This window comes from Sorex araneus, chromosome 1, assembly GCF_027595985.1.
Source record: "Sorex araneus isolate mSorAra2 chromosome 1, mSorAra2.pri, whole genome shotgun sequence".
Taxonomy (NCBI): domain Eukaryota; kingdom Metazoa; phylum Chordata; class Mammalia; order Eulipotyphla; family Soricidae; genus Sorex; species Sorex araneus.
In genome coordinates this window covers 199,791,881-199,802,905 of record NC_073302.1, presented here as the reverse complement: position 1 = coordinate 199,802,905, position 11,025 = coordinate 199,791,881, and the positions used below count along the sequence as shown (strand labels likewise).

Below are 11,025 nucleotides of genomic sequence, written 5' to 3'. Positions count from 1 at the left end.
ATCATCCTAAAGGCAAATATATATATAAAGGTAAATATATATACGTATATATATACATATGTACATATATACATATATATGTCTCTCGGAGAGCCCAGCAAGCTACTGAGAGTATCCCACCCGCATGGAAGAGCCTGGCAAGCTCCCCATGGCGTATTCAATATGCCAGATACAGTAACACTAAAAAATCTCATTCCCCTTACCCTGAAAAGGCCTCCAATTGCTGGGAAAAATGAGTAAGGAGAGGCTGCTATAATCTCAGAGCTGGGATGGATGGAGACATTACTGGCGCCAGCTTGAGTAAATTGATGAACAGTGATACAGTGATAACAGATTTATTCCAAGGAGTATATACGGTGCCAAAATTGATCAGGAACTAGAAGCACTGATTAGACTATTAACTATAGGAAAAACTGAATGCATAGATAGTCAACCAGAAGCAAGGCACTGGAGAGACAGTAGAGGAGTTATCATCAGGCCTTGCATGAGGCCAACCCCAATTTGATCTCTGGCACCATATGGTCCCCAGAGCATTGCTGTAAACAATCCTCAAGTCCCCCAATTACCACCTGGGTGGTCCAAGTAAATCCCACCATCTCATGGACCAAGAGCACCCATCTCTAGGCCCTCAAATTGAGCCAACTGAGAATCTGTGAGATCTTCTAAATACTGCTTATAAGATCTACCCCACCAGTGCTCCCAAAATTAGTGGCATTTTATAAACATGTTCTGGAAATGAATATAGAGATTTGCCTAAAATCACAAAGTCAGTGAGGAGTAAACCAAAATTTTGAAGTAAACCAAAATCAGGGTTTGATTTAAAACCCTGATTTCAGCTGTCATAACATCATAGGGAGAAAAAATATTAGTTAATCTGGCTTAATATAAAAATATTTCCCAGTCAGTAAGATAGACATTTAAAAGTTTACTTTTTAAAACATTTTTATTGTTGTTTAACTATTATGGTGACAATACTGTTAATGTTTATGGCATCAATGTAAAAATTATTTCACCCCACCAAAATCCCCATGACCCTCCACCACTGTCCCAATATCAATATTTTTTCTCTTTTTTTTTAATGAATCACCATGAGATACAGTTACAGACTTACAAACTTTCACGTTTCAGTCATACAATGATTGAGTACCTATCCCTCCACTAGTGCTCCTTCTCTACCACCAATGTTCCCAGTATTCCTCCCTGTCAATATTTTTAGTAGAAAATATAGATAAAACATTTAAATGAGGGGCTAAAGAGATAGTACAGTGTGGGGGGCATTTGCCTTGCACATGGCCAATCATTGGTTTAATCCCTGGCATCTCTTACTGTCCCCTGAGTACTGCCAGGAATGATTCCTGAGTGTAGAGCCAGGAGCAATCCTTGAGCATCACCAGTTGTGGCCACAAAACAAACAAACCAGAAATAAATAATAAATAAAGCAGTCAAAAAAGTAGCAAGTTCTATAAAATATCTTAAGATATTTTATAAATCTGTCACCACAGTTTCAGAGCATTTCCAATACTTCAAAAATTCTCTGCATCTATAGTCTTTTAATAGACTTTACCATTTTTATCCCAATGTGACAGAAAATGTTCACAACCTTCTTGTTTCGATATATTAGCCTTTTCTGGAAATTATATATATATAATCAAACAATCTAATATATAAAACCAAATAATAAAAGTCAACATAAAGAAAACTTTGTGGCATGTTGTTTTTTCATTACCTATCACAAAAGAAGAAAAGAATGTAATTAATTATATCCAGTTATTTTTGTATGATTAATTTTATATCACATTTTTGGTGGAAGTAGTGTATTTCTATCCTTTTAAGAGAGATTTTAAATTTTCTGTGCAAAAGAGAAAAAGCATAAATTTTGTTCTGGTCACTTTATTTTATTTTTTAAGTTTTTTATTTTATTGAATCACCATGTGGAAAGTTACAAAGTTCTCAGGCTTATATCTCAGTTATACAATGCTGAAACACCCATCCCTTCACCAGTGCCCATAGTCCACCACCAAAAACCCCAGTATACCTCCCAACCCCCACCCCCTCACCCCCGCCTGCATAACTGATGAATTTCGCTTCATTTTCTCTTTATCTTGATTACATTCCATATTTCAACACAAAACTCACTATTGTTGTTGGAGTTTCCCCCCCAAAAAAAGACAGCTCTACTGCCAAGGAAGCATTTGATAATTAGCTTTTCATTGCTGAGAATGAAGAGATATGAAGTCCCGCTGTTCCAAGTACATAACTCTTTTTTTTTTCTCCTTCCCACGCCACCAAGTTCGTACCTGCTTAATAGTCCTCATAATATGGCGGACGCCACACCGCTTCTCCCCAGAAAGGGAAAAAAAACTGAGAAAGAAGGATATTTCCCCTTCCTCAGTCGGCATGGGGCTATGGCTTAGCTCACAGTCTAGAGACATGGCTGCAAGCAGTTTCTGGGACCAAAAGTAGTCTAGCTGGCCTCTGGATCCAGGTCGATCAGCAGCAAAGCGGCCGCACAAAAGTGTGGCCACCTGGGTCAAATCTCAGCGGAGCGCGCGCCAGTATCGGACCCGTCCCAAGACTGCCCAAGCATCCCGCTGTTCCAAGTACATAATTTAATTTTTTTTCTCCTTCCCGCGTCACCAAGTTCGTACCTGTTTAATAGACCTCATAATATGGTGGACGCCATGCCGCTTCTCCCTGAAAAGGGAAAAATAAATGAGAAAGAAGGATATTTCCTCTCCTCGGCCAGCATGGGTGCTATGGCTTAGTTCACAGTCTACGGACATGGCTGCTACTTTGATTACCTTCAGTATTTCAACAAAAAACTCACTATTATTGTTTGGAGTTTCCCGCCAAAGTCAGACCTGCTAAAAAGGAACCGTTTCACATTGCTGACAATTAAAAGATATTAGGTTTTGGATTTCTGTATAAAGTCCAGGGAAAATTCTGCCAGAAATTGCATCACTGCAAGCTTTTACTTCCCTTTTGTGGTGCTCATAAAATGGAATAGCCTGGAGAGAGAAACCCTTCCCCCCTGGCGCCACATGGGGCAGTGGCTCAGTTCACAGTCTAGAGGCATTTCTGCGAGCTGGCTCCATTTTGTGCTCAAAAAGCGGTGATCGCCATGCTGTGCCCGGAAAGGAAGGGTTGAGAGAGAAACCCTTCCCCCCTGGCGCTGCATTGGGCAGTGGCTCAGTTCACAGTCTAGAGGCGTTTCTGTGAGCTGCTGGTGTCCAAAGTAGTTTAGTTGGTCTCTGGGATCATGCTCGTGCAGCAGCAGAAAAGCTCTGGTCATTTTAACTTCCAATTTTCTCCCCCTTCCTCTTCCTCCTTGCCTCCTCCTCCTTCTGCTTCTTTCTCTCTTCCCAAGCACTGAATGTAACAATTATATAATATACATATATGTATATAGATATAAATACAGATATATAGGTGTATTTAGAATTTAGAAATAATACAGCATATTAGGGTGCATGTCTAGCATGCATTCAACCTGGGTTTGATTTCTGATTTCACATGGTCCTTGGGGTATTTCCAGGTGCAGCCCTGGACATCCCCAGCACTCCAGGTAATCCCCAGCACTGCAGAGTCAGAGCAGCACAGGACCCTTGTGTTCTTGTTTTGAACCAAAGACCTGGTAGGCCTAGAATTGCTGTTGGAGCCCCAGACCTGTTGAGCACCACTTGGGAACCCCTCTCTCCCAAATAAATGTAACAAAGAAGATATATATTTGATGCATCCATAGTCATAACTTGAAATACAGATACTGAAATTCCTCTATGTTACATTATTAACTACAAATTTGGAATGTTCTTCATAATAGATAAGTTTCGACCTTTATTTGTAAGCAAATTCTGGGATAGAATGGGGCTTTGGGTATATGTCTTATAAACTTACATATTTAGAGAAAAAATATCACTCTTTCAACTTTAGTAAACAAGTTTCAGATAGTCTCTGCTGTGGTGTAATTTTCACAAACAAGACTAAAGAATTTCATATTTTTAATTTTCTTTGCAAAATTAGGAAAATTTTTCATGAAATGAAACTTTCCTTGAGGTTTTAAAACTAAATTCTCATTTTGTATTTTCAACAATAACATTTTGTGGGGTTGGAGTGATAGTGCAGAGGCTAGGGCACTTACTGTGAATACAGATGACCCAGGTTCTATTCCTTCCTCCCCATATGATCCCCAGATCTCCATCAGGAGTGAATGCTGAGCCAGGAGGAAGCCCTAAGTACTGCTGGGTGTGGTCCCCAAACCAAAAATTAAAATAAAATAACATTTTGTTATAACTCTATTATGATACTTATTTCTGCCTTCTAGAACAGCGAGTTACCATGGATGGTCTTGGTAAATATGATGAACTCAGACAGTCTCTCACCCTATTCATTCCATTCTAGACCTTGGATCCCAATGTGGAGTTCTTCAGGTAACCTTCTAGGTCCTATCTTGGCATTAAAATCACCGACGATGACCTTGTAGAAGGTGTGGTCTTCTTTATAGAACTTCTCCAGATCCATGTAGAACTTCTCAATTTCTTCTTCATTGTAGTTGGATGTTGGTGTGTAGATGACGAAGATAGAAACTGCCAGCAATGAGCCACATCTATTCAAGTGTAATCGTCTGATTTGGGTTGTTAGGCATTTGAATGAATCAATGCTCATGGCCAAGTTCGTGTTTACAAGGACACCAACACCCCCGATGCCTCTACTGTTCCATGTTCCAAGGAACAGTTCTTCTCCAGTGTCGAAAATGGCGTGATGTTTTCAATGCCGTCTCATCTCGGTCAATCCAATGACATCGTACTTGATCTTCTGTGCTTGCACCATCAGGTCCTCGATGGATGTTTCTGATGCCAGCATACATGCATTAAAAGTGCAAACAGTCATTTTAGTCCTTCATTTTGGCAGCCTAGTTCAGCCCTGAGATTTTATCAGCTTCTCTTTGTTCATCCTTCTTAACACTGCCGTACTGGGGCTCTTCCAGGGTCTGGGGAATGAGGCCCATTGTTGTTACTGTTTTTGGCATATCAAATATGCCACAGGAAGCTTGCCAGGCTCTGTCATGCGGGTGAGATACTCTCGGTAGCTTGCCGGGCTCTAGGAGAGGAATGGGGACTCTAATCACCATGACAGGTGTTCCTATGGTTCATACCATATTTGAACCCCATCAAATATGGTGTGGTAATGACGGAAAATAGGTAGGAAGTGTTTATGATGTGTCGTGGCCTCGAAGTCCAGAAAGCAGCCTGGAGCATAGCAATGGTTGGGTAGTGGAGGTTGGCCAGTGAGGGATTTATCTGGCACTGGCAGGGTGTGTCTTATGGGTGTGAACCTTGGGTCACTGGAGATTGGGGGAAGCAGGCAGAGGATCTCTGTTCCCGGATCCCATTGAGCCTAGAGTCCAAGGTCACAAAGTTCCGCATTACAAATGAAAGTTGGTAAGTCTGTAACTGTATCTCATGGTGATTCATTAAAAAAAGAAAAAGAAAAAAAAGGGAATCTAAACGTTGGACATGGGAGTCTCCTGGTAGACAGTTCTACAATGAAATTGACCTATCATATTCAATCAACAGTTTTTGCCTTACCGATGTCACAGTTGTCCCAAAATTCCAAATGGGATCAGACCACCATCTCCTTCTTGTGAAATTCTACTTCACGGAGCAGGAAGAAAGGGCTGCAAAGTTTAAGAAAATAACTCCCAGAACGACCACCAACTAGAAGCTCTTTGACACTATTGCAGCAATATGGGAAGATGCCGTTGATGATAACATCAATGAGGAATACAATTGACTGGTTTTCCATGATTGTGCAAGGAATACAGAGAGCGAGAAAGCCACAAAAAGTCGCCTGTTTTCAGAAACTCTCGAGCTCATTCGCCAAGGTGGTCTGGTGTGAGCCTCAAGCAATCACAAGCTAATGTCCGAGCTTGCAAAGCTGTGCAGAGAAGCAATAAAGGAAGATTTCAAAGAGAGAAGAGTAGCAGTGAAGGCCAATGCAGCAGAAGCTGGGAAAAGTATTCGAAACGCCTCCCTGTCCTTCGCCAACTATAAGACCAAGATGATTGCCCTCCAACGTCCTGATGGATCTAACACATCTTTGAGAAGGGCAATGGAAAAGGTTATCCATGACTTCTACTCAGATCTCTTTGATAGCCATGTCCACCTGCCCACATAACAAATTCCACAGGATGGATATGTTGTTCCCAGCGTTCTCCTTTCTGAAATTCAACACTCCATTTTGTCAGTAAAGAAGCGTACAGCACCTGGTTCAGACAAGGTCAGAACCAAACACCTGAAGAATCTGCCACCAGTACTCGTCAATACACTGGCTCAACTCTTCACACACTTTTTGTCTGAATGCAAGGTTCTGTTCCAATGGAAAACCAGCAGAACCGTCCTGTTGTACAAGAAGGGAGACATACACGACATTGGCAACGATCACCCCATCTGCCTGTTGTCTGTCATCTACAAGTTATTCACTAGAATCATCCTGAATAGGATTGGCAGAACACTAGATGAAGGACAACCATGCAAGCAAGTCAGGTTCCAGAAAGGATTCAGCATGATCGACCATATCCACACAGTGACCAAGCTCATTGAGGTTTCACAAGAGTTCAAGATGCTGCTCTGTCTAAAGTTCATCGAGTTAAAAAAGGCCTTTGATTCTGTTGAGACTGAAGCAGTCTTCGAAGACCTAGCCAAACAGGGCATTCAAACTCAATACATCAGGATCCTCCATGAGCTGTAATATGATTCACCACCAGGATCTCACCATTCTACAAAGAAGTGACCATCGACATAAAGGGATGCATTTGGCAGGGCGACACCATTTCACCGAAACTCTTCAATGTCACCCTTGAGAACATCATGTGATGCTGGAATGGGAAGGAATGGGAATGAAGATGTCACGGTCAGCAACAACACCACCTCCATTTCATTGATGACATCATTCTAATAACACCAAATATCAGCCAAGCAGCACGAATGCTGGCCGACTTCAACCATGAGTGTGGAAAGACAGACTGCAGCTGAATCTCACGAATACAATGTTCATGAGAAACAGACTAGTCCCTGAAGTTTCATTTGCCTTCAATGGAACGAAGATCTCCGAATGCAGCAGTTATGTGTACATAGGTCAAAAACTCAACATGACAAACGACCTGGCACCTGAACTGCGCAGAAGGAAGAGAGCAGCGTGGAACGCCTTCAAGAGCATCGAAGAAGTGGCTAAGAAGATGAAGAACTTCCAGCTCTGGGTGCATCTTTTCGACTCCACCATTATTCCTGCACTAACATACCCTTCAGAGAACTGGGCCCTACGAAAGCAGGATGAGAACACTTTGGGTATCCCAAAGAGGAATCGAAAGAGCTATTCTTGGAATATCATGTTTCACTCAAGTGAGAGAAGGAATCTGGAGTTCTGACCTCCGTCAATGGTCAAGAATCAGGGACACTGTCTCGTTTGCCAAGGCGTCAAAAATCAGATTGGCCAGACACGTAATTCGATTCAGAGACGACAGCTGGACTAGAGCAGTTACTGACTGGATTCCATGGGACGTCTTTTGACTGTGTGGCCACCCACCTACGAGATGGTCAGAATTCTTTGTCAAAACCCTAAATGAACGGCTTGAGGCTCCTCATGTTCCTGGAGTGAGCAGATGCTATTGGTCTACACTAGCACACGAGAGGGATGAATGGAGACGTTACTAGCACCCGCTTGAGCAAATCGATGAACAATGGGATGACATGTGATACAAGTGATGATACTTATTTAAGTGTTTTCACATAATAGTGGATTTATTTTCTGAATAGTTTATTGTCTATTGTTAGAATGGTTCCCCTCTGCCCCCTACTGGTTTGTAAATTCTTTTAGAATAATTTAGAATAATTGTATTCCTTATTATTTCATCAGATATTTGTTGAGAAAAGTATGCAATAGTCTGCTTTCTGGCTTTAAAAATAAGCAGATTACATAAGTACAAGTCTGGGAGATGTTTCTCTGACTAAAAAAAGATTTTATTAGACACTGAAGTGGAGTGTAGCTAAAAAAGCTAGGTTAGGTTAATTTGTTTTAAAAATGTTTTGATAAACACAAGTATATTCCTACATTATTTTTGTTGAAATTATAGTGCATTGCATATGGAGTCCACTCTCCACATGTTAGGATGAGCCTCACTCATGAAGGGACCGGTAGAGGAACCTAAGTGTGCAGGACCCAGGGCTGAGATCTCCAAGCCTGCTCGGATTGGGACTGGGCCTTGTCCACCCAGACCCCCCATTTTCCAGTAGCTTGGCAGCCACACCCACAAACTGCCCCCAGCAATGGCCAACATCCAGAGACTATAAAACCAAGGTTCCAGAAGAGAGTACACAGAGTCCCTTGCCACTTCCCTTCCCCCCGTTCCCCCCGCCCCGTGCCTGGCTGTCTTCACCAGGGCCCCTTGGGGGGGACGGGTTGCCTTTCCCTCCCCGCCCCAAGCAGTGCCTTGGCAGTTGAAGACCTCTGAAATCCAGCCACAGTCATGTTCAAGGCTACTCTCCACATGTTCGGATGAGCCTCAAGCATGAAGAGACCAGCAGAGGAACCCAGGTGTGCAGGACCCAGGGCTGAGATCTCCATGCCTGCTCAGATTGGGACTGGGCGGCTGCTCGATATCTAATAGCCTTGTTCTCCCTCTTGGAGAACCTCATGAGCTACCAAGAGTCTATTGCCCACACAGAAGAGCCTTGCAAGCTCCCCATGGCGAATTCATATGCTAAATACAGCAAAAGATAAATACATAACCTCTCGGAGAGCCCGGGAAGCTACCTAGAGTATTCCGCCCACACAGCAGAGCCTGGCAAGCTACTCGTGTCATATTCAATATGCCAAAAACAGTAACAACAGGTCTCATTTCCCTGACCCTGAAAGAGCCTCCAATCGTTGGGAAATACGAGTAAGGAGAGCCTGCTAAAATCTCAGGGCTGAGTGTAATAGAGACGTTACTGGTGCCCGCTCAAGTAAATCGACGAACAATGGGATGACAGTGACAGTGATAGTGCATTCTATTGTTATGCAGGTTTTGAGTATGTGTCACCAAAATTCAATATGTGCACTTATTTTCTCCCAGTTGGCATACCTGTCTCTTCTGGTCTAATCAGAATTACAACATCTACTGACATTTCTGTTTCTTTCACACCATTTCACCTCCATTGTATATACAAGTCAATCATGAAATCATGATCATCTCCAAACTCAAGTCTTAGCTCTGTCTTGCTCTCTTTCTAGTTTCTAGACATTGTTCCTGTTCTTCATTTAGTTTTGGTCAGCTCAACATAATTGAATAATTATGTTCTTAAACTCCTGTTAACTGATGTGTCAAAAATAGTCTCAAATGAAGCACTAGCCATATGGATTATTCCTTAAATTCTCTATCAGATCTTAAAATCTTACCTTATTTTACTGCTTGAAAACCATTGTCCCTTGTAGTTTTCCAATTATATATATTTGGAGAAACTAATCTAATACATATTTATTTTTATAAACAAAAAAGAGAGTTATTTATCCTCTTATTCATTATCAGAATCTGTTGTTGCCTCACATTTTGAGTGCAAAATATGTTGTTCATGGTAGTCTAGGACACTTACTTAAATAGAGAAAGCTGTCAAAGAGAAGCAGAGATACAAAGAATTAGAGCATAGAAAGTAGATTTTATGCTTATTATCATCATAATACATTATAAAGTCAACATATTTTAAGACTATTTCTTAAAAAGTAATTGGTCTCAGAATACAAAGACAATCTACAGAATGTGAAAGGATACTTACACAATACCCATCAGATAAGGGGTTGATATCAATGGTATATAAAGCACTGGTTGAACTCTACAAGAAGAAAACATCCAACCCCATCAGAAAATGGGTCGAAAAAAATGAGCAGAAACTTTCCCAAGGAAGAGATACGAATGGCCAAAAGGCACATGAAAAAGTGCTCTATATCATTAGTCATCAGAGAGATGCAGATCAAAACAACCATGAGATACCACCTCACACCACAGAGACTAGCACACATCCAAAAGAACAAAAGAAACCACTGTTGGAGAGGATGTGGGGAGAAAGGGACCCTTCTACACTGCTGGTGGGAATGTCGACTGGTTCAGCCCTTTTGGAAAACAGTATGGACGATTCTCAAAAAACTAGAAATTGAGCTCCCATTTGACCCAGCAATACCACTGCTGGGAATATATCCCAGAGAAGCAAAAAAGTATAGTCGAAATGACATCTGCACTTATATGTTCATCGCAGCACTGTTTACAATAGCCAGAATCTGGAAAAAAACTGAGTGCCCTAGAACAAATGACTGGTTGAAGAAACTTTGGTACATCTATATAATGGAATACTATGCAGCTGTTAGAAAAAATGAGGTCATGAAGTTTGCATATAAGTGGATCAGCATGGAAAGTATCATGCTAAGTGAAATGAGTCAGAAAGAGAGAGACAGACATAGAAAGATTGCACTCATCTGTGGAATATAGAATAACAGAGCAGGAGACTAACACCCAAGAATAGTAGAAATAAGTACCAGGAGGTTGACTCCATGGCTTGGAGGCTGGCCTTACATTCTGGGGAGATGGAAACTCAGATAGAGAAGGGAACACCAAGTAAAATGTGGTCAGAGACCATGAGGGGGAAGGGTGATGCCTGCTGAATGTAGACTAGACTGAACATAATGGCCACTCAACACCTTTATTGCAAACCACAACACCTATTTAGAGAGAGAGAACAAAAGGGAATACCCTGCCACAGTGGCAGGGTGGGGTGGGGGGAGTTGGGAGAGATGGGATTGGGGAGGGTGGGAGGGATGCTGGGTTTATTTGTGGTGAAGAATGGGCACTGGTGAAGGGATGGGTTCTCGACCTTTGTATGAGAGAAATATGAGCACAAAATGTATAAATCTGTAACTGTACCCTCACGGTGATTCACTAATTAAAAATAAATAAATTTTTTAAAAAGTAATTGGTATCAGTCTTGTTTCCATATTTTCATC

General features: G+C 41.6%; 1 protein-coding gene across 1 annotated transcript in view; it reads right to left on the bottom strand.

Annotated features, from left to right (window-relative positions):
• The window catches only part of APH1B (aph-1 homolog B, gamma-secretase subunit), a 79,062-nt gene that overhangs the window by 5,620 nt on the left and 62,417 nt on the right, over window positions 1-11,025 (bottom strand). The gene's annotated exons all lie outside the window — the stretch shown is intronic.